General features: G+C 35.1%; 1 protein-coding gene and 1 pseudogene across 2 annotated transcripts in view; both read right to left on the bottom strand.

Annotated features, from left to right (window-relative positions):
- The window catches only part of CSMD3 (CUB and Sushi multiple domains 3), a 1,273,428-nt gene that overhangs the window by 548,356 nt on the left and 702,828 nt on the right, over positions 1-22,244 (bottom strand). The gene's annotated exons all lie outside the window — the stretch shown is intronic.
- Positions 4,837-6,687, bottom strand: LOC123954591 (annotated as a pseudogene).

Below are 22,244 nucleotides of genomic sequence, written 5' to 3'. Positions count from 1 at the left end.
TTTTTATTTTCGTTCCTTAATTTGCTCCTTCCATAGTTTTTACTTCTCCCAGTTACCACTTGTTCTGATCTGCAATTATCTCTCTCCTGAACTCTTGAAATAGCCATTTATCCACTCTCCCTGTTTTGGTATTTGCCTTCTCAAGGCATTTTCTCAGGACACAAACCAAAACAGCCTTCTGCTCAAAATCCTGCATGACCTCCTAATTCTCAGTATAATTCAAACTCTATTAAGAATCGTTTGATCTAAACTGCACTCCCTCTACTTTTGTCACTCTGATCTCCCCTTCCACCACTCTTCCTTTCAGACACTGAAAAGACCATGAAGAACATTTTGCTGTACTATGAAAATGTTGGTATTAGTCACTTTCCAGAGACGCTTAAAAGGCAGTTACACTTCAAATTTCAAAATTACCATCATCAATTAAAACTATGGTACTAAATTTTAGATCTTATGAATATTATTGAAATATTAGGAAAGATCTGGATGTCATCTTTACAAGCTTTTACTATTCATTCCATATCTGCAATCTTCACCAGACATAATAGGCCAATAATATTTTCTAATGAGTTGAACCTCAGAAATTAAAATTTTATTTTATTTTGTTTTATTTTATTATTTATTTTAGAAGAGAGAGAGACTGTGTGGGGAGGGATAGAGGGAGAGGGGGAGAGAATCTTAAGCAGGATTCATGCCCAGCATGGAGCCCATGTGGGCTTGATCTCACAACTCTGAGATCATGACCTGAGCTGAAATCAGATACTTAACTAAGTCACACAGGTGACCCACAGACATTATTTTTTTTAATTTTTATTTATTTTTAAAATTTCTTTTCAGTGTTCCAGAATTCATTGTTTATGCACCACACCCAGTGCTCTGTGCAACCCGTGCCCTCCCTAATACCCACCACCAGGCTCACTCAACCTCCTTTCCCCCACCCCTCTAAAACCCTCAGATTGTTTTTTAGAGTCTCGCATCGTTCGTCCCCCCGCCCAACTTCCTCCAGCTCCCTTCTCCTCTCCATCTCCCCATGTCCTCCATGTTATTTCTTATGCTCCACAAAAAAAGTGAAACCAATATGACATTAAAATTTTAAATGAAATTTCACTTAAACAGATATTATGGTTGTCTTTTAATGTTTTCCCATTTGGCTTTTCCAGAGTAAATATAAAATATTTTTTTTAACTAGAATCAAAATTATAATGAAAATGGTATTTTCTTGGGGTGCCTGTGTGGCTCAGTGGGTTAAAGCCACTGCCTTCGGGTCAGGTCATGATCCCAGGGTCCTGGGATCAAGCCCTGAATCGGGCTCTTTGCTTGGCAGGGAGCCTGCTTCCTCCTCTCTCTCTGCCTGCCTGTCTGCCTACTTGTGATCTCTGTCTGCCAAATAAATAAAAAAAAGAAAATAGTATTTTCTTGCAATTATGGAAATATCATTTAACTAGATAAAGTTGTCATGTTACTTAAATCTGCATATATATACATATACACATATATTTATATACCTATACTTTTACTTTTTATTTACACGTAATTGGTATTCCCAGCCTTCTATAGTTGATAATCATCTGACAAAATAAAAATACATAACATAGCCTAGATATCAACACATAATATGTTAAGCATATTGTGCTCATGTACAACTGAATTACAATGAATCAAAATTAAATTATATTTCTACCAGAAGGAAGTTCTACATTAAAGATAAATAGTGAAGTGAAGGAGATATTTCTACTAATAATAACTTAGCATAGAAATACATTTGTAAGTTTTCAAATTATTGTAAATATTATTGAAAAATAAAGCAATCTGTCTATCTGTTTTCAGTATATTTCATGTGGGAAGGAAGGAACAAAGAAAGGAAGGAAAACTTGGCTTCTTCGAGTAAACCATATTTCCATTTCAATGGGTGTCCTTTTATTCATTGTAAAATGTGCTGAAAATATGCACTTAACCAGTTCTAAAATATCCATCATTATTTTGTTACTCAATTATTATCTTGCTGATACATCATTTTAAGTATAATATCAGAAACCAAGTTTATCGATTGCATTTTCTTTTTAGAAGGAACAGTTATTGGGAAAAGATTGGAAAGTTAAAGAAACTCCAAATTTAGTCATTTCCTATCTGAAAGAGACATTTGACTATAACCAATTTATTTACATTCTCTGGTATCTTGTTTTATCATCTGTGAACCAGGTTTTTCAAATTGATGAATTAATTGTAAGATCTATGTCACTCTAAATATCAAGATTCCATGATCATATCAGAGTAAAATGGTGGCTGACTGATCCTGAACCTCTCTTACAAAGCCCCTTAAAACTATACAAATAACCAAGGATAAAAATAAAATGCTGCATGGCTTATGCCTTCAGAATACTACATTCTCCCACTTATCTGTAAATAGAGAAGAAGAAAATCCTACAGATTCCACTTGCATGACTGAATACAGAGCATAGGAGGGGAATATTAAGACAGACTGAGGAAAGTGGAGTAGAAGGCATGGAGGATGGAAACAAAGCATAATCAAAATCCACCCACAAAGGGAGTCAACTACTAAGTGCCAAAACTAAACGCAGTACTGAGACTTGGGGTAGTTCACAACAATAAGTAAATGTGGGGGATTTCAAATGTCTGGGGCTAGACTTAGCAGTCTTAGAGAGCATTAATTATGAAGCAGATATACATATTTACTGAAAAGGTAGAACTCATGGGAAATGAGGCAGTGAAGGAAGATATGAAAAAAAAAATGAGGGGAAAAATGAAGAATGCCCCCCCAAAAAAGGAAAAAAAAAAAAAAAGAGACATGCCAACCCCTTCTCTTACCCTCAGCAACATAATCCATTAAAAACCAAAACAAAACAAAAACAAAAACAACAACAAAATAAACTCTTGGAGCATCTGGGTGGCTCAGTAGGTTAAACCTCTGCCTCTCTGCCTTCAGCTCAGGTCATGATTCCAGGGTCCTGGGATAGAGCCCCACAATGGGCTCTCTGCTCAGCAGGAAGCCTGCTTCCCCCTCCTCTGCCTGCCTCTCTGCCCACTTGTGATCTCCTCTCTGCCTACTTGTGATCTCTCTCGCGCGCGCTGTTAAATAAATAAATAAAATATTAAAAAAAAAAAACCTCTAAAGCAGAAGAAAAAAGAGTGCATTCTCAAACTAGGAACACTGTCCATAAAGTGAACAGAAATAGGAAAAAGCCTGTCTATATGAAACTGCAGTGATAAATCAGAAATGGAAGTCAACACATCTCTGATGATAGAAATTTTCACCTAAAAACACCATGGAGATTGTCCTTCACGAGATGAATGGATAAAGAAGATGTGGTTCATATATACAATCGAATATTATTCATCCATCAGAAAGAATGTGTACCTGCCAGTTGCATCAGCATGGATGGAAATGAGGGGTATTACGCTAAGTGAAATAAGTCAAGCAGAGAAAGACAATTATCATATGGTTTTATTCATATGTGGAATATAAGGAATAGCACAGAGGACCCCAGGGGAAGGGAGGGAAAACTGAATGGGAAAAAATCAGAGAGGGAGAAAAACCATGAGAGACTCCGGACTCTGGAAAACAAACAGGGTTACAGAAAGGAGGGTACCTGAGTGTCTGAGTGATGGGTATTAAGAAGAGCACATGATATGATGAACACTGGGTGTTCTAGGCAACTAACGAATCACTGAATACTACATCAAAAACTAAATATTTACTATATATTGGCTAATTGAGCATAACAATTAAAAAAAAAAACCTCACGGAGTTAAGTATAATTGTAATACAACACCCCAAACTAAATTAAATGTACTCCAACAAGCAACAATGACAAATATGAACAGAAATATAAATGGACATAAAACAGGTTATAATGAAACAAAAGATTTAACTAAGGTAAGAGACAGAAGAAAATAACAAAATTATGATAGAAGTGAAGATCAATTATGAGGTGCCCAAGGGAGAAAGATTCAAATAAAAATTTTACAAAGGATCTTAAATAGAAGTGGGAAAAAGAAAAACCCAAGAGAATGAAATTGAAATAAAAAAGAAATAAGATGGATGAGAGAGGTAGCAGTTAAAATAGTAGACAGATAAGTAACATAAGTTAATGTAGTATCCTTTAAGAAGGAAATCAGAACAGTGCAACAGAACTAGTATTCACATGTATAACTAAAGAAAATTCCAAAGATAAAAGAAGCCTCGCAGGATAAAAAATCAAATAATGAGATAGCAGAAAGAGAAATTAAGGAATCAATCCTATTTACAAATGCACCAAGACCATTAAGAAACCTAGGAATAAACTTAATCAAAGAGGTAGAACAGTTGTACTCTGAAAACTACAAAACACTCCTGAAAGAAAGTAAAGATGAAAAAAAGAAATGGAAAGATATTCCATGCTCATGAATTAGAAGAACAACTATTATTAAAATGTTTATACTACTCAAAGCAATCTACACATTTAATGCAACCCTATCAAAATACCAATAGCATTTTCCACAGAGCTATAACAAACAACCCTAAAATTTGTATGGAAGCACAAAACACTCTGAATAGCCAAAACAACCTTGAAAAAGAAAAGCAAAGCTGGAGGCATCACAATTCCAGACTTCAAGTTAAATTATGAATTGTGGTAATCCAACCAGTATGGTAAAAAACAAAACAAAACAAAACAAAAAAACCAGTATGGTACTGGCACAAAAATAGACACATAGATCAATAGAACCCACAACCCAATAGAAATGAACCCACAACTATATGGTCAATTAATCTTCAACAAAGCAGGAAAGAATATTTCATGGGAAAAAGACCCCCCCCCTTTTTTTTTAAAGAAAAGGGTGGAATTTAATCTTTATTTACAGACACTGCAAGAGAGGAGATTCCACATAGAAATAAGAAACCCACTGGGAGGAGGAGCTTCATACAGTTTGTCCAGTTTGGAACTGGTCAAGTAGAGTTTTGTTGTAAAAAGTGCTACAGTAACAAAACACATTTAAAAAGAGTTCTTAGTAGAGAAACAGTAAGACAAACTTCTACCAAACAGAGCACACCACAAACAACTTTTGCGTCGGCTGTACGAGCTAAAAGTTAAAGGTCCCAGCGGTGCCATCCTGAACCTGGAACGTATAGCCTTCAGAGGGAGTTTCTGGCACAACATTCTGATCTTCCTCTTCCTCTATAGAGAAATACTTCTCAATCAAGTTTAATGAAGCTTTGTACATAGACTCATTTTCATGGTTTTGTAGAGCCTTGATTTTGTCCAAACCTCCACATTCTTCGATCATTATACTAAGTTTCTCGGTTTCACCTAGTTTCTCAGCAGCCTGAAAGGTATTGGAAATGGCATCCAGAATGACCAGAATAATTTTGGTATCCTTTGCAGTTAAGAGGTTCATCAATGGTTCTATTATGCCACAATGGACGAGGTATATACAATCTGTTCAACTGTCCCACCACTTGTATAGTTGGTCACAGCCCAGACAGCTTCCTTTTGTGTCTTAAAGTCTGCCTTAGAGAGAACACCAACGAGGAATGGGACTAATCCATGATTCACAACTTGCTGAATCTGGTCCTGGCGGCCAGCTGTGATGTTTGACATTGTCCACGTGGCTTCCTTCTGAATATTAGTTTTGGGGTTCGTTAGCAGGCTGGGAAAAACAGCAAGCACTCTGGCATCTATTACAACCTGAGTCTGTTCATCTGTCCCAGTAACAATATTTCCTATGGCTCTTAGTGCAGGAGTCACAATGGGCAATTCAGTAGCTCCTAGAAGCTTTACAAACTGGGGCACAACTCCTGTTTTCACAACCATCGCAATCCGTTCATTTGGACCTTCCGTCAGGTAGGAGATGGCCCAGCAGGTATCTGCCAAGACCTCTGGATCGTCGTGATGCAGGAGACAAACTAAGGTAGGAAGAATCTGCTCGGTGGCATCTAGCGGGGGTGCAGGGTTCTTGTTGCGACAAAGGTTTGAAAGTCCAAGTAAGGTTCCGTAAGTAGCCACATGCTAACGATGACATATCAGGAACCGCAAGGAGAGCCAGAAGTGGTTCAACTGCACCATACTTGATAACCAAGTCTCGAAAAACTGAACCGTCACCTGCAATGTTTCCTAGAGCCCACACAGACTGTTTGCTGATGTGGGCATGGGAAGATGCCAACAGGGAAATGAAGGCTGGGATAGCGCCTCCATTCACCACAGCCTTGGTCTGTTCTGATGTCCCAGAAGCAATGTTAGTGAGAGCCCAAGCGGATTCAAACTGAATGGGACTACAATCGGTTCTGCCCAAGAAGGACACAAATTTTGGAATCAAACCAGCCCGGATTATGTTGTCTATGGGGGGCTGCTTTTCCCGAGAAAGCAGTTTCCTAGCAGCTTGAGTAACCTGGAGCTGGCTTTCCAAATTTTTGCTATTTATGCCCTTGACAATGTCATCAACAGACCAATTTACAGTGCCCTCGTTGTTGCGGTTTTCCTGCAGTGGAGAGGTAGCATCATCGGGAAACGAGCTTACGTTTCTCCTTTTCAGCATCTGGTCATCCTTCTTAGCTTTCATCAGCTCCACATTAACTTCTATTCAACGCTGCCTCATTTCTGTACTGTCTTTTCCCTTGTTCTTGAATCTATTAAGGTGGGCAGCTGGTGAATTAGCATTCTCGTTGGTGGACATGGTTATGAGACAAAGGGAGAAAGTTACAAGGCCGGTTCAGGCTTCCATGGGAGGCGGTCCGGGACGCGCATGCTGCAGGTCAGCTGCCCTCAAAACGTCCACCACGGATCACCCCAAAGACGGTATGGCCGGAAAAAGACTCTTTAACAAATGGTGTTGGGAAAGCTGGACAGAAACTTGCAAAAGAGTGAAACTGGACTGTGCACAAAAATAATTTCAAAAAAGATGAAAGACCTAAATGTGAGACAAGAAAACATAAAAATCCCAAAGAAGAACACAGACAGTAAATTCTTCGACCTCAGTCCTAACAATTTCATACTAGGTATGTCTCCTGAGGCAAGGGCAGGGAATAAAAGCAAAAATAAACGAATGGGACTTCATCAAAATAAAAAGTTTCTTCCCAGCAAAGGAAACAATCCACAAAACTAAAAGACAACTTACAGAGTGGGAGAAGATATTTGCAAACAACATATCTGATAAAGGCTTAATATCCCAAATCTATAAAGAACTTATAAAATTCAATACCCCAAAATAAATAATCCAATTTATAAATGGGCAGAAGACATAAATAGACATTTTTCTAAAGATGGCCAACAGACACATGAAAAGATGCTCAACATCACTCATCATCAGGGAAATACAATCAAAACTACAATGAGATATCACCTCACATCTGTCAGAAGAGCTAAAATCAAATAATCACGAAACAAGTATTGGTGAAGATATGAAGAAAGGGGAACCCTCTTGCACTATTGGTGGGAATGCAAATGGTGTAGCCACTGTGGAAAACAGTACGGAAGTTCCTCAAAAGGTTAAAAAGAGAACTACCCTACAATTCAGCACTTACAATACTAAGTATTTGCCCAAAGAATACAAAAATATTCATTCAAAGAGATACATGCACTTTGATGTTTACAGCAACATTATCTACAATAGCCAAGTTTCCATCTAATGATGAATGGAGAAAGAAGAGTTGGGAGATACACACACACACACACACACACACACACACACACACACACACAGAGGAATATTATTAAGCCATAAAAAAGAAAGAATTCTTACCATTTGCCACAACATGGATGGAGCTAGAGTATTAAGTGACATAAGTCAATCAGAGAAAGACAAATACCATATGATTTCACTCATATGTGGAATTTAAGAAACAAATGAGCAAAGTGGAAGAAAGACATATATACATACACACACACAAATGAAGAAACACACTTAACTATAGGGAACAACTTGATGATTATCAGAGGGGAGAGGGGTGGGGGGATGGGTGAAATTGGTGATGGGGTTTAAGGGGTGCACTTGTCGTGATGAGTACCAGGTGTTGAATGGAGGTACTGAAACATTGTATTGTACACCTGAGACTAATATTATACTGTATGTTACCTAACTGGAATTTAAATTAAAAAAAAAGAGAAACAAACAACAAAAGTCTTAAGTCAAGACTTGAAAGGAAGTACTGTGTGCCAGATAAAGCTGATCTGATACAGTCACCTCTGAGAAAAAATCTAATGAATCTTTCTGTTAAACAAACAAGCAAAAAAGCAACATAAAATCTTTCAAGGTTTCCAGGCCAAAAGTCGGATTAATGCACAAAGACATAGGAATTAGGCTTGTAACAGACTTTCCCAAAACAACATGCAAAGTAAGGCAAAAATATTTTTTCTCCATGTCCTCATATCAGGGAGATCATATGATAGTTGTCTTTCTCCGATTGACTTATTTCACTAAGCATGATACGCTCTAGTTCCATCCACGTCGTCGCAAATGGCAAGATTTCATTTCTTTTGATGGCTGCATAGTATTCCATTGTGTATATATACCACATCTTCTTTATCCATTCATCTGTTGATGGGGGGTTAGGGGGATAGGAGAAGAATAAATGAAACAAGATGGGATTGGGAGGGAGACAAACCATAAATGACTCTTAATCTCACAAAACAAACTGGGGGTTTCTGGGGGGAGGTGGGATTGGGAGAGGGGGAGGGGGCTATGGACATTGGGGAGGTGAGGCGAACCATAAGAGACTATGGACTCTGAAAAACAACCTGAGGGTTTTTGAAGGATCAGGGGTGGGAGGTTGGGGGAACAGGTGGTGGGTAATAGGGAGGGCACGTTTTGCATGGAGCACTGGGTGTTGTGCAAAAACAATGAATACTGTTATGTTGAAAAAAATAAATAAAATGGGAAAAAAATATTTTTTAAGAAACTTACAGGAGTAAAATGCACTTACAGGATTTTATGTCTATATAGGCTGTTTTCTGAGGAAAATAGCTATAAAAATCAGTCTTGAACATAAAGAACTGTTGTAATGTCATACACACGTGTCCTTCTAAAGATGCATTAGGGTAGGAGCATTGAGAGATGACTGGGAAAATTTTGGTAAATAAGTGATTGTGAGAAATTCATATTTTAATTTTAAAGTTAAAATTTAAATAGTGGTGAGTCATGAATAGAATAATAATATATCATGCTTTCTGTCAACTTGAAGAGAATGCAACAGCAACCACAACAACAAGGGGAGAATTTAGATTGAACTTCAGGAAAGCAAGTTAGTTTTTCTTGTTCCTTTTGGATCTAAGGTGTTGTGAGGTTACAAACCCTCCATAAGTCCTAGTCCTCTTACTGTAAACATTCTAAGCACACCTTATTTTCTAATTAAAAGAAAACTGAAACCATCAGGTATGAAAACTGATACTTCTTGATTCTTTCCTCCACTCCATACCTATAAGTTCATTTGCATTCAAACCCATTATTACACATTTACTTCTCATATCTGACAGGATGTCTATTTCTATTCATGATTGATCTCCATCTGTGCATTTGATTTGAGGCCTTACAGTTTTCTCAGGGACACTTGGGTTCATTGTTGAGTTTCCAGTTACCTAACAGCCACCAAATCTACAATGATTTCTATTTAGATGTGTAACACACCTCTGAATTGTGGAACTTATTCTAGAACATACTAGCATCCATCCTAATCACTGAAAACAACTATTTGTTGCTAAAATCTTCCCACTAGAGTTTCCCATACTATATAACCAAGTTCCTGAATAAAAAGCTCAGATCCCTTTCTTAAGTTCTGGTTGCACATTAAGCTCTTCAATTTGATATCTGACAATGAAGTTACATGCAACAAGCCTAAATCAATTTTATTTTCCTACTTTCCCATCTGATCTTCCTTCCCTGTACCAAATTCTTAATGCCACAGCTGTCCACTCTGTCTTTCAAGCAGAAAGCTAGACGTTATCTTTGGTTATCCCCTCTACTTCAACTCTGCTCTCACAACATCTGTTTGGATTCTAGGGAGGGTCAATTTTGTCCTTTTTTTTTTTTTTTTTAAGATTTATTTATTTGACACAGAGAGAGAGATCACGAGTAAGCAGAGAGGCAGGCAGAGAGAGAGGAGGAAGCAGGCTCCCCGCTGAGCAGAGAGCCCGATGTGGGGCTCGATCCCAGGACCCTGAGATCATGACCTGAGCTGAAGGCAGAGGCTTAACCCACTGAGCCACCCAGGTGCCCCCCAATTTTGTCCTTTAAAGGTCTCCAAATTCTATTGACTTCTCAATTGCCATTATGTTGGGTTTGGGCTTATCTCTTCTCTGGATGATTAAAGTGGTTTCTAAATTCACTTTCTCCCTCTGATACCCATTATATACAATCGCCAAAATCATGGAATATTATTGACACCAAACTATTTTACTTAGGAAATAGGTCATAAGCTTATGAAACTTCAAATTGGCTAAGATTCAGCTGATGAGAATTTAAACTGTTCAGAAAGACATATTTATTTGTTTTCATTTACTTTTGCTGTATTGCTGTCTAAATCCCATCATCCAGTCTAGGTCAAATTTCCAAATCTCATTATAGAAGGCAAATTTTATAGGATATATTGCAATATTCCATTTTATTGGACCTGGATCTCCTCCTATCTGCATATCTAAAGGTGATCTCTCCCAAAATTGGAAAATTGCTTTAAAACACATTGTAAGCAGCAGACTGGAGATAGTGTGAGCTTGACCCAAAATCCTATTATATATTCTTCAATGTTAGTGAACATTTAAATTAATTTAAAAAATTATGCATCAGACCTAAAGCAATGAACATTATATTGTTTCATTACATTTCTCTCAGAAGTCTTTTCTAATTCTACAACATGACTGAGAAATATGCCCTTGGGTAAAGATCTTTATTTGATTCACTGGTGTAAAGACTGATGATAAGAATGTAATTTAATTTATTTCAAATCTCATCCTACATTTTTATTGACCTTCCATCCTGTTCTGTAAAAGGACCCTAAACATAACTGTGGCTTTGGATCTGATGATTTATTATGTGAACAGACTTTGCACATTTATATGTATTTTATTTTTCCACTTTCGATTTGCTTCTTTTAAGATCAAAGAATCAGATTGTCAGAAGGTTATACATTTTTTTCTAACCCAAATTGGGAGATGTTATACCCCAAAATATAAGACATGCAAATACCACGATCACACAACATCTTTTCAAATTTGTGCAAAAATTCAGAAAACTTTCCCAGGTTTTGTCAGTTTCTTTACATAAGTAGAAGGAAGATGAAATTTCCTTTCCCACATAATTTCACAGCACACAAACTATGAACAGAAAAAAAAAATATGCCTCATGTAAACAGATATTGGCTGCCAGTGCAATTTTCTATTTTACACTCCATTTTATAGTGTATGTGTGGTTGAATTTGTATAATTGTATGAGTCATTTCATTCTGTTCAGGACATCCATTTAATGTTATCCTAAATTCATATACAGAATGGTGCTTAATTAATATTTGTTGTTGATGTTTTTTATGAACCATAAAATTGGAAACACATATAGACAACATGATTATTTTTAAAAAGCATAAAGCAAGATATTTATAAAAAGATCATTCAATCCAAGTATCTATTGTTTTTCAAAGGAACATAAGAAAATACGTTTTCTTCTATTTGAGGGACTGTTTTGAAAATATCCCAACTTGGTGACCACTATACTTTGTTTCATAACTGAATTAGAAGAGAGATAAAATATTCTATCTCCTTATTGCTACCAGAAGTATATCAAGCAGAAAATGACAACTCAAAATTTTATTTTGAGTAGTTTTTGCAAGTCAATTTGAGTCAAAGTTTTTCCTCTGAAATAAACTTAATGTAGTCTGAAATGTTGTGAAGGCTACAATCAATACGAATGACAGTTCAGGGTACTGGCCAGAATATGCTGCTTACTGATGCCCTCAGAAGGTTGGTGTTTTCCTTCCTGCCTGCCTGCCTTCCTGTCTTCTTTCCTTTATTTTTTTTTTTTTCTAGCCTAGAAAGCAGCCATAGAAATTGAATAGTAGACTAAATCAGAAAACTGTATTAAATAGATCAGTGGGATTAACCACTAAGAGTTTTCAAAACTTTTATTAATACAAGATACTATCATTTTACAAATATTTTAGGTATCTTTGGGAATACTATTAAGTTCTATTTAAAATTTTATTTTTTTAATTAATATATATATATTTTTTACTTGGAGAAGTTTTTGGTCCACAACAATATTGAGCAGAAAATACAGAGTTCCCTTATACCCTCTGCCAATGCGCTTATGCGCGCGCGTGCACACACACACACACACACACACACACACACACACACACAGAGAACCTCCCTCACTACTGGCATCCTGCAACATAACAGTACATTTGTTGCAACCACAGTAACAGTTGCAACAATTTAATTTACATTAGGGTTCACTCTTGGTGTTGCACATTCTATGGGTTTTGACAAGTGTATAATGACATACATTCATCATTGTAGTACTATACAGAATAGATTTACTGCCCTAAAAATTCTCTGCATTCTTCCTATTCATCCCAAACTCCTGATGGCTACCCACATTTCCACTGTATCCACAGTTTTGCCTTTCCCAGGATGTCATAGAGTTGGAATCATACAGTGGCTTGCCTTTTTTGATTGCCTTCTTTCACTTAACTAATATACATTTAAGTTTCCTTCTTTTTTTTTTTTGTGGCTTGATAGCTCATTTCTTTTTAACATGGAATAATATTCCATTGTCCAGATATATCACTGATTATTTATTTATTCATCTACTGAAGAACATCTTGGCTCTGCAAGTTTTGGTAATTATTAAAAAACCACTTTAAATAGACATGTGCAATATTTACATGACTGTAAGTTCTCAGTTCATTTGGTTAAATACTAAGGAGTATGATTGCTAGATTATATAGTATGGATATGTTTAGTTTTGCAAGAAACTGCCAGCTGTATTCCCAAGTGGCTGTACCATTCTGCATCCACACCAACAATTAACAAGTGTTCCTGTTGCTCCACATTCTCATCAGTATTTGGTGGTATGTTTGAGTTTTAGTCATTCCGGTAGGTGTGTAGTGGTTGTTCTAATTTACAATTCCCTGACCATATATGATGAGAAGCATATTTACTTATGCTCCCCCCCCCCCCCATATATCTTTTCTGGTGAGGCGTCTGTTCAAATCTTTTACCTATTTTTATTTTTTTATTTTTTTTATTTTTTTTCCCATTTTATTTATTTTTTTCAGCGTAACAGTATTCATTGTTTTTGCACAACACCCAGTGCTCCATGCAAAACGTGCCCTCCCTATTACCCACCACCTGTTCCCCCTCTTTTACCTATTTTTAAATTGAGATGTTCATTTTCTTATTGTTGAGTGTTAAGAATACTTTGTATATTTTGAATAAGAGTCCTTTATCAGATGTTGGTATTTTTGCAAATGTTTCCTACCATTCTTTAGCTCATCTTTTCATTTTCTTTTGCAAAGTGGAAATTTTTAACTTAAATAAAGTTCAGCTTATCAATTACTTCTTTCATGATTTGTGCCTTTGGTGTTGGATCCAAAAAGTCATTGCTATACTCAAAATCATCTAGAGTTTCTCCTAATGTCACCTTCCAGAAGTTTTATAGTTTTGAATTTTACATTTAGGTCTATGATTCATTTTGAGTAAACTTATGTGACATATGTAAGGTGTGTGTCCCTATGTATGTATTATATAGATTTTGTTAGATTTATACAAAAGTATATAATTTTAGGGGATGCTAACGTAAGTGGTAAAGTGTTTTTAATTTCAAATTCTACTTGTTCACATTAGAGTATTCTTCTACATCCAATTCACTTGAAGACAAAAAATATAATAGTTGTACTTCCCAGAATATGATAGTAATAATTCACATATCATGAAATAATAAAATCTTAATATAATGTAAAATTGTATATAACTACAAAATAGGTATTTATTCTATGTAAAAACAATAGCAAAAATATGTCTTGTTAAGACTTTAAATGCATTCTCTCTTCAATTCTCACAGCATTCCAGTAAAGTTACAACTATGATTTTTCTCATTTATAGATGAGTAAACTGAGGCATCAAAAGCTTAAGATACTTGCCCAGTGTCTCCAGTGAGCAAGCAACAGAGCTGAATACACATGCCATGGGTGACTCAAAGTCCATGCTCATAACACTTGAATGATACCACCTTATTAATAAATGTGGGAAATGCTCTCATCATCAACTTTCATTAGGTATATTTGCCAAAATATTTCTAGTGTTTCTTTCAATGGAAAGCCTTGTTAAAATTTTGTATAGATGTTCCAATCCCTCTTATGTTATTCTTAAAACTCTATATGAAATGAATGTACTGTGGGCGTTAAATATTTAAATTCTGTAAACATTCTTGATATTTACAATGAGGAAGGATATGCACAGAAGCATTGAAATAATATTTCCTGGCCAAAATATACTGTAGGTTTTGACGACTATAAACATTACCATCTCTCTATTTATTTTCTTCCTAATCTTCTTTATTGTCACCAAGTTGTGTCTTCTTTTCTTTTTTTGGAGAGAACTCTTTTTTTTTTATTTTTATTTTTTATTTATTTGACAGAGAGAAATCACAACTAGGCAGAGAGGCAGGCAGAGAGAGAAGAGGAAGCAGGCTCCCCGCAGAGCAGAGAGCCCGATGTGGGGCTCGATCCCAGGACCCTGAGATCATGACCTGAGCTGAAGGCAGAGGCTTTAACCCACTGAGCCACCCAGGCGCCCCTGGAGAGAACTCTTTAATCCACATTTCCTCTTTTCCTTTTCCTTTTAGAAGTTACCTCCTTAGGCTAGTTCTATACTGCCTGTTTTGGATCACTACCACAGTTAGACTCTGCAATTTTATTCCAGACTAGCCTGTCTTCTTGATGGCTGAAGATCTATTTATCTATCATCTATCTATCATCATCTATCTAAAACATTGATCTCAGTAGTAGTTCAACTAATATCCTTCATTAATATGAGGGCTGCTTGTGGAAAATTAGATCATTTAAAAATCATCATTCTCTTCCCCACTTTTGGTGGGGGGTATGGAGAGGGAAGGGGAACAGAATCCTTTTACCTGACTCTTAAATCTGGGCTTGCCAACGTGATTTGATTTGATCAATGGACATTAACAAATAAGATGCCCCCAGAGTTTTAAAAATGTCTGTATGGCTGAATTTTTATTCTATGCAATTTTGAAATTGTCGAAAGACCATTATCTGGGCTAGTTCACTGGTCCCAGAAAAATGGATGATGCATAGAGCCAAACTCAACCTATATCAGCCCATGCTTGACATATAGAGAGAGTTGTGAACATAAATGACTATTGTTTAAACTAAGGAGTTTGGGGTGGTTAGCATTATCATTGTGTCCATCAAATGATTTAATACCACAGTTAGAAAATAGGTCATTTATTTTAAAAAAAAGTACCTCTTTACATATAGTGAGATTGGCTCAATTCCAAAACTCTCAATAAAAATTATTAAGATTTCTCAGTTAAGATAAAAATAACAAGGAGGTTGTATTAATCAAATGAAGAAAAACTTTTTTTTCCTCTATCATTAAAAATCAAGTTCCAGAACCTAAATACCTCACATATGTTATATCTTCTGCTTTTAACAGATAAGAAATGACATCTTAGTTTCCAATGTTTCTTCTACTTGCATTGATTATTCACTTTGATTTAAAATTTATTTTCCAATTAAGGTGGATATCATCAGGTATCACCAATATACCACATTTAAAATGAAATGGACACAGGGGGCACGTGGGTGGCTCAGTGGGTTAAAGCCACTGCCTTCGGCTCAGGTCATGATCCTGGGGTCCTGGAATCGAGTCCCACATCGGGCTCTCTGCTCAGCAGGGAGCCTGCTTCCCTTCGTCTCTCTGCCTGCCTTTCTGCCTGCTTGTGGTCTCTGTCAAATAAATAAATAAAATCTAAAAAAAAAAAAATGGACACATTATTTTCATAAGAATGATGATTATAGAGTATTTGATACAGGTCTTGTACAACCATATAAGTGTATTTGCCAATCAGGCAGCCAACTTTATATATCTTGGATATATGGGGAAATGCACTGTGAAGTAATGTAGTGCAGTGGAATGTGAGCCTATCAGAAGCAATAGCGCATGGTTTCACATTGGGCTCAGGTACTACCTAAAGTAACTATGAGAAAAATCAATCTTTCAGGGCCTCAATTTTCTTACATTAAAAGAAATGAGTATATTTGTTTCAATTACCTCAAAAGTCTCTTTCAATTGGAATGTTCTACAATTTAATTTTTATTTTAATTATTTGAGAGAGAGAGAGAGAGAGAGAGCATGAGCAGAAGGAGGGGTAGAGGGAAAGGGAGAAGCAGACTCCCTGCTGAGCTGGGAGCCCTCCAGAGGGGCTCAATCCCAGGACCTTGGGATCACGACCTGAGCTAAAAGCAGATGCATAACCAACTGAGCCCCTCAGGTGCCACTATGATTCAATTTTAAAAATAAATAAATAAATACTAGTCCTTGTCCTCAAAGAAAAATAGAGAAAGCTGCTTACACGGAAGCTGGTAGGGTGATTATTTGCTTCCATAGGGAAAATGTATTCATCGATGACTCCCGCACAAAACCATGGCCTGCTCTTCCTACACCTCCAGCTTCTTCTAGGACGACACCCCACATCCCTGTCTCTCCATTCTTGTCTTACATCCTGGAACTTAATCTGTTCCTCAAAAAGAACTTATCATCTTCACATACTGGTCATATTGTCCAGCTTCCAGCCTTAGTAACTCCTAATTTAGTCTCAGCAATCAGTCCAAGTTTACCTCCTCCTCCTCCTTGAAGCCTGCATTAAGTGCTTTGTCTCAAAAAGCACATTCTGTTTTTCATTCTTAGCACTTATCACATTTACAATTTTTTTTTTTTTTTTTTTTGGTTAAGTGTCAGTCTTTATCCCGCTAGATTGAAATCAGTGACTAAGTCTCTTATTTTTTTGCTGTGTACCATGTCCTCTCCACAATGCCTGGCACATAGCTGAAACTTCATGAATATTTTTAAATTGACATTACTTTTACCGTTCTTCTGCCACTCATTCTCTTTCTGGGGGTGTAGAAACAAAGGGCTTAGTTCCCCTAGCAGATTGGGATAAACAAAGTCAAATTTGATATTTTAGGTGCAGCAGTTTTGTGAAGGAACTTGATTATTGAATGTAAAATAAAATTTAAAAATCCTTTAAGCTAATAAATAGCTAGAACAAAAAGTATAAAACTTATTCTAATAGAAAAATTTTCATGAGTCATGCTTAAAGGTCCTCTTTATTCTGAAATCTGAAATCCTCTTTAATCTGAAAGGCAAATTAAAATGTTTCATGAAAATCCCACCAAAATAGGTGAGACTTTGTAATTTTTTTAGGAAGGAGAAACCACTTTTTACAGGTTATGAGATTTCAACAAAGAAAATAAAAATGATGTAAAAAGAAGAGATATCTCAAAAGACACAGTAATGGGAAAACTCAAGGATGCTCACTGGTTCAGTGTTGACAGGCCTGTTAGTAAGGTATTAAATCTGGAATAAATGCTGAGGGAGAGATTTATCTCAGAATTTACACAAAGAACATCCCACTAATGGTATATTAGTTAACTACAGTGAATGGATATCAAGTATAATCTTCTTGGACAGTACAATGAATTTATCAATATTTAATTTATCAAATAAGACATTGTTAGAACTCAAAAGAAATGCAGGGATGATTTAGTCCAATCTCCTTGTTTTACAGATATGGAAACTGTCCTTTCAGCAAATATTGACACAGCAATGCACATGACATGCCCTAGAGGAAATAGTTATTTACATGAATAATTTTAAACTCCAACTTATTTGTATAAATATTGAAATATGACTCTGTAATACACGAATATTATATTAATATATGACAAATTGTTTCCTAAGAAACTAGAAATATCAGTTTTATTTTCAATATAATTAAACATTGTTTTTTATTATTGACAGTATGCTTTTTAAAGAGAATATTAAACCATAATTTAAGTATATTCTATAGACGATTTTGATCTCATAAAGTTGAATTCAGTTGAGGTAAAAGATAGGATATGGATAAATGGAAAATATTTGTAAAATTAAACAATGATATATCTATGCTGTATATAATTTTATTTCATTAATTTGATTTTCTAGCACTAGAAATCTAAAAAACACATGGGATGATTTAGGAGATTCATAAATTTCAAAAAAAGTCTTGAAAGATCTTTATTGTTATTAGTTTTCTGCTTTAAGACATATTTTTAGAATTAAAAATTTGCAAATCAAGTATGAGTAATATAGTAATTCTTCAATTTTGAAAGCCATTTTGACTTTACACTAATCTCAATGAGTCCTTTCGCAGATGACAATTTGATATATTTATTGAGCTATTTATTTGAAATGTGGTCAGTATTGTGGGGTGCACTAATGTGTTGTGAAGGATCTCTTGTTTAAATGTACTAATTAAATGGACAAAATGTACACATACAATTAATTCTTTTACCAGATGTTATTTCTCCATTAAATAGATATATTTTGATGAAGACTCCTTTTTAACCAGAAATACAGCAAGGCTTAATTTGGGGATCCTACAAATGGTGACTTCTAGAGAAATAAAAAGATGAGAAAATTCATATAAATGGAGCAAAAAAAACAAACAAAAAAGCTCATGTAATTGGAGACAAAGAAGGATATTTCCAGTTTCAAAAAGCCTCAGTTTCTTACAAGAACAAGTCAATTTTCTTAGGCATGTACTGCCAGGATTGAGAAACAAGGGTTTCATTATGAGGAATTTTTACTGTGTACCACTTTGCATAAACCGAAGAGTGTTTTAAAGAACAATGGAAAAAAAATGAATGCAATTGTAAGCACTTCATTTGTTGTTTAGGTATAAATTTTTGTTTTCATAATCTCTATTATATCACTGACACTGTTGCTTGTCATAGATGTAACCTAGAAAAAAATTAAATGCTGCAAAGTAAAGCTACTTCAGCACTTAAAAAATAAATTCTGTGATTCTTAAAATAAATTTGAATAAAATATTACATTCTGTTTTCCTGTCAAAAGTTGTTGATCTCAGTGATGAATCACTAAATTCTACACTGGAAGTATTATGCTGTATACTAACTTGTATTTAAATAAAACTTGAAAAAATTGTTGAAACATCTCACTCATAATTTTTTTCTTCTCTCTCTCAAAATAATTAAAAATTACACAGCTTACATTAGTGTTCATTTTGAAGCATTAGTTGATAATTTTAACACAGGAATTTGTTTACACTTCCACTAAGGTACTATTGATAAACAATAAACTGTCCATATGTAAAAGATGTAGTCTGATGAATTTTTACAGTTTTGTGAAGGAACTTCACTTGATTATTGAATGTAAAATAAAATTTAAAAATTGTTTAAGCTAATAAATAGCTAGAACAAAAAGTATAAAACTTATTCTAATATAAAAATTTTCATGAGTCATGCTTAAAGGTCCTCATCTCATATTAGGGGCACTAGAATGCCTCAGTCGGTTAAGTGTCTCATGAGCTCAGTTCAGGTCTTTTATCTCAGGATCATGAGTTTAAGCCCTGAGTTGGACTCCATGCTGGGAGTGGAGCCCAATTAAACTAAGTTAGGTGGAGCCTAATAAAAAAAAGAAGAAAGAAATATCATCTCACACTAGTCAGAATGCCTAGTATCAAAAAGGCAAGAAATAATAAAGCACTCCTACATTTATTGCAGCATTATGTACAATAGACAACCCGAGTCAAGTGCGCACAATAGATGAATGAATATAAAAGTTGTGTATACATACATTCACAGTGGATATATCACAAGAATGGATGAGGTCTTGCCATTTGTGACAACATAGATGGACATAGAGGGTATTATACTAAGTGAAATCAGTCAGACAGAGAAAGGTAAATATATTATTTCACTTATATGTATGTATTGAATATTATTTATTCAAATATTACTTCCTATGAGCAGACATATGTCTGTTAGACCCATCCATAATGTTTTTCAAGTGAATATGGTATAAAAATAAATAAATAAATATATTTAATTCTGAAAGCACTGAATTGTAATATAGATCTTCCCCTTTTTCTATGTTGAAAGAATTAAATAGCAAAGAGATGAGAGAGTGTTTATCAGGGCTCATTCAGTTAAAAGTGATAGAAGTTGAACTAGCCACTGGCTTAAGCAAAGAGAAGTTTATAGTCTTACATGACTGGATAAATCAAATAGTCTTACATGATTGGATAAGTCAAGGTCTAGTGTTCCCTTCAGACGGTTAGGAGTTTCAGTGATGCCCACAGTATTGTTTTTCATCCCCTCCATTTGCTGATCCTGCCTTGTCTCTATTGGCAAGTTATTGATATAAGCTAACAAAAGTTGGCCCCCCAGTAGTACAAGTTAAATGATCCTTAGAGTTTACCATCTCAGAAAAGAGATTTCCTTTCACCTAGAATCTGTATCAATTGCCCCAGGTCCTGGACTGATAACCATAACAAAGGGAAGTTTGATTAGTTCAGCCCAAACCTACAATGCTATACAGAACCAGAAGAGATAAGATTCATTAAAGTCTAGAGCAGCTCCCTTAGTAAGGAAAAAAGTCTAAGAGTTGCTTCACCTGCAGAATAGCAGTTCAGAGAAAAAGAGAGAGAGAGAGAGAGAGATCTAATCCTTGGAATTAATATAGATTAGAAAAAGCTGCTTTAAAAAAAAAAACAACAAAGTACATATGAAATGCCAATATATTTTGAAATGGTCTATTTTATAACTTAGAAAATAGTCTAACAAAATATAAAAACAACCCTAATCCAAGAGGAGATATGAAGAGAGTTACAGCCAAAGAAAACATTAAAATTTGCTAAAAATTTACCTTTAAGTAAAAAAAGTCCAAATTATTTTATGGTAGAGTTCTCTCTTACTCTCAAACTTGTTATTCAGACTATTCCAGAGCACGGATAAACTCCTTGACACAGTTGGTGGAACTGCTGTAATCATAAAACCAGCATAAAAGGAAACTATAATCTAATTCATGTATTTGATTCAATGCAAAAGTTGTAATCAAATTATTAGTAAATGTAATCTGAGAGTACATGAAAAGATCAGAAACTATGTTCAAGAAAATTTTACGCAGGAATAGTAGTTTATCCCAGCATCAGGAAGCCTAGGAGCACAATTTAAGGAGGGACATATTTAAATACGCACTTGTGTCAATGAATGGAGAAAAGTGACTTTATCAGCTATTCTTAATAAAAAACTCAGAATCAAACAGGACTGAGAAGGAACTATGCAGATTTGGTAAAAGGCTCTTTTCCAGATATCTGTGCCAAATACCATGTCGAATGTTGAAATAGCAAAGTTATTTTCATCAAAAGAAGAACTGGCCAGAAAGGCTAGCTCTCATCACTGTAATTGAAAATGCTTCTGGGAATGCCAATCTGTTCCTGCAATAGACCTCTGGCAACAATGTTTTTACAACTTTGGGGATAAACGTAGATATGCTAAGGAAACTGGAGGGAAGGAAGAGAAGTACTTGAGTGTCAAATGACAATGTAAAGCAGTCATCCAACATCAGCATCTATCCTTCCCCACATTATGTCAGGTGAGAATAATGAACCCATATTCAGAACAGTATTAGTTGGGTTTTCTCTAATTTGCTCATAGATGCCTTCCCACTGTTATAATGCCCTATTATCAAAGAATTAAAATTAATAAGCATTAAATAATATGGCTAAACTATACAGATAAACAAAAATCAACAACTATTCTTTATAGTAGAAATATAATAAAGATAAAACAATAATTCTTCCTAACCAGTTATAAATATATAGAAATACATATTTATACATATTTCTTTCTATATATAGAAAGAACAGTGGTACTTTCTAATCAGTTATAAAGCCTACTGCAATCCACCAAAAAAGTAGGAACTAGTTAGAAATAAAGTCATCATGAATGAAAAAGAGACTACACTAAAAAAAAAACAATAATTTAAATCTAAGACAAGAGATGACTTGAGATGACATGACACAATTCTATAATTCTATTAATATAGATCAAACTAATATATAAAATTGATACAATCTTAAAAATTCATAGAGTTCAGCAAAATTATTTTACAATATAGGTGGAGTAAAGTGTACAAGAATTGTCATAGAAATTTGAAATAGAAAAACCATAGCAGGAA

This window comes from Meles meles, chromosome 1 (assembly GCF_922984935.1).
Source record: "Meles meles chromosome 1, mMelMel3.1 paternal haplotype, whole genome shotgun sequence".
In the NCBI taxonomy this organism is placed as follows: domain Eukaryota; kingdom Metazoa; phylum Chordata; class Mammalia; order Carnivora; family Mustelidae; genus Meles; species Meles meles.
This window is presented reverse-complemented; position numbering and strand designations above follow the sequence as displayed.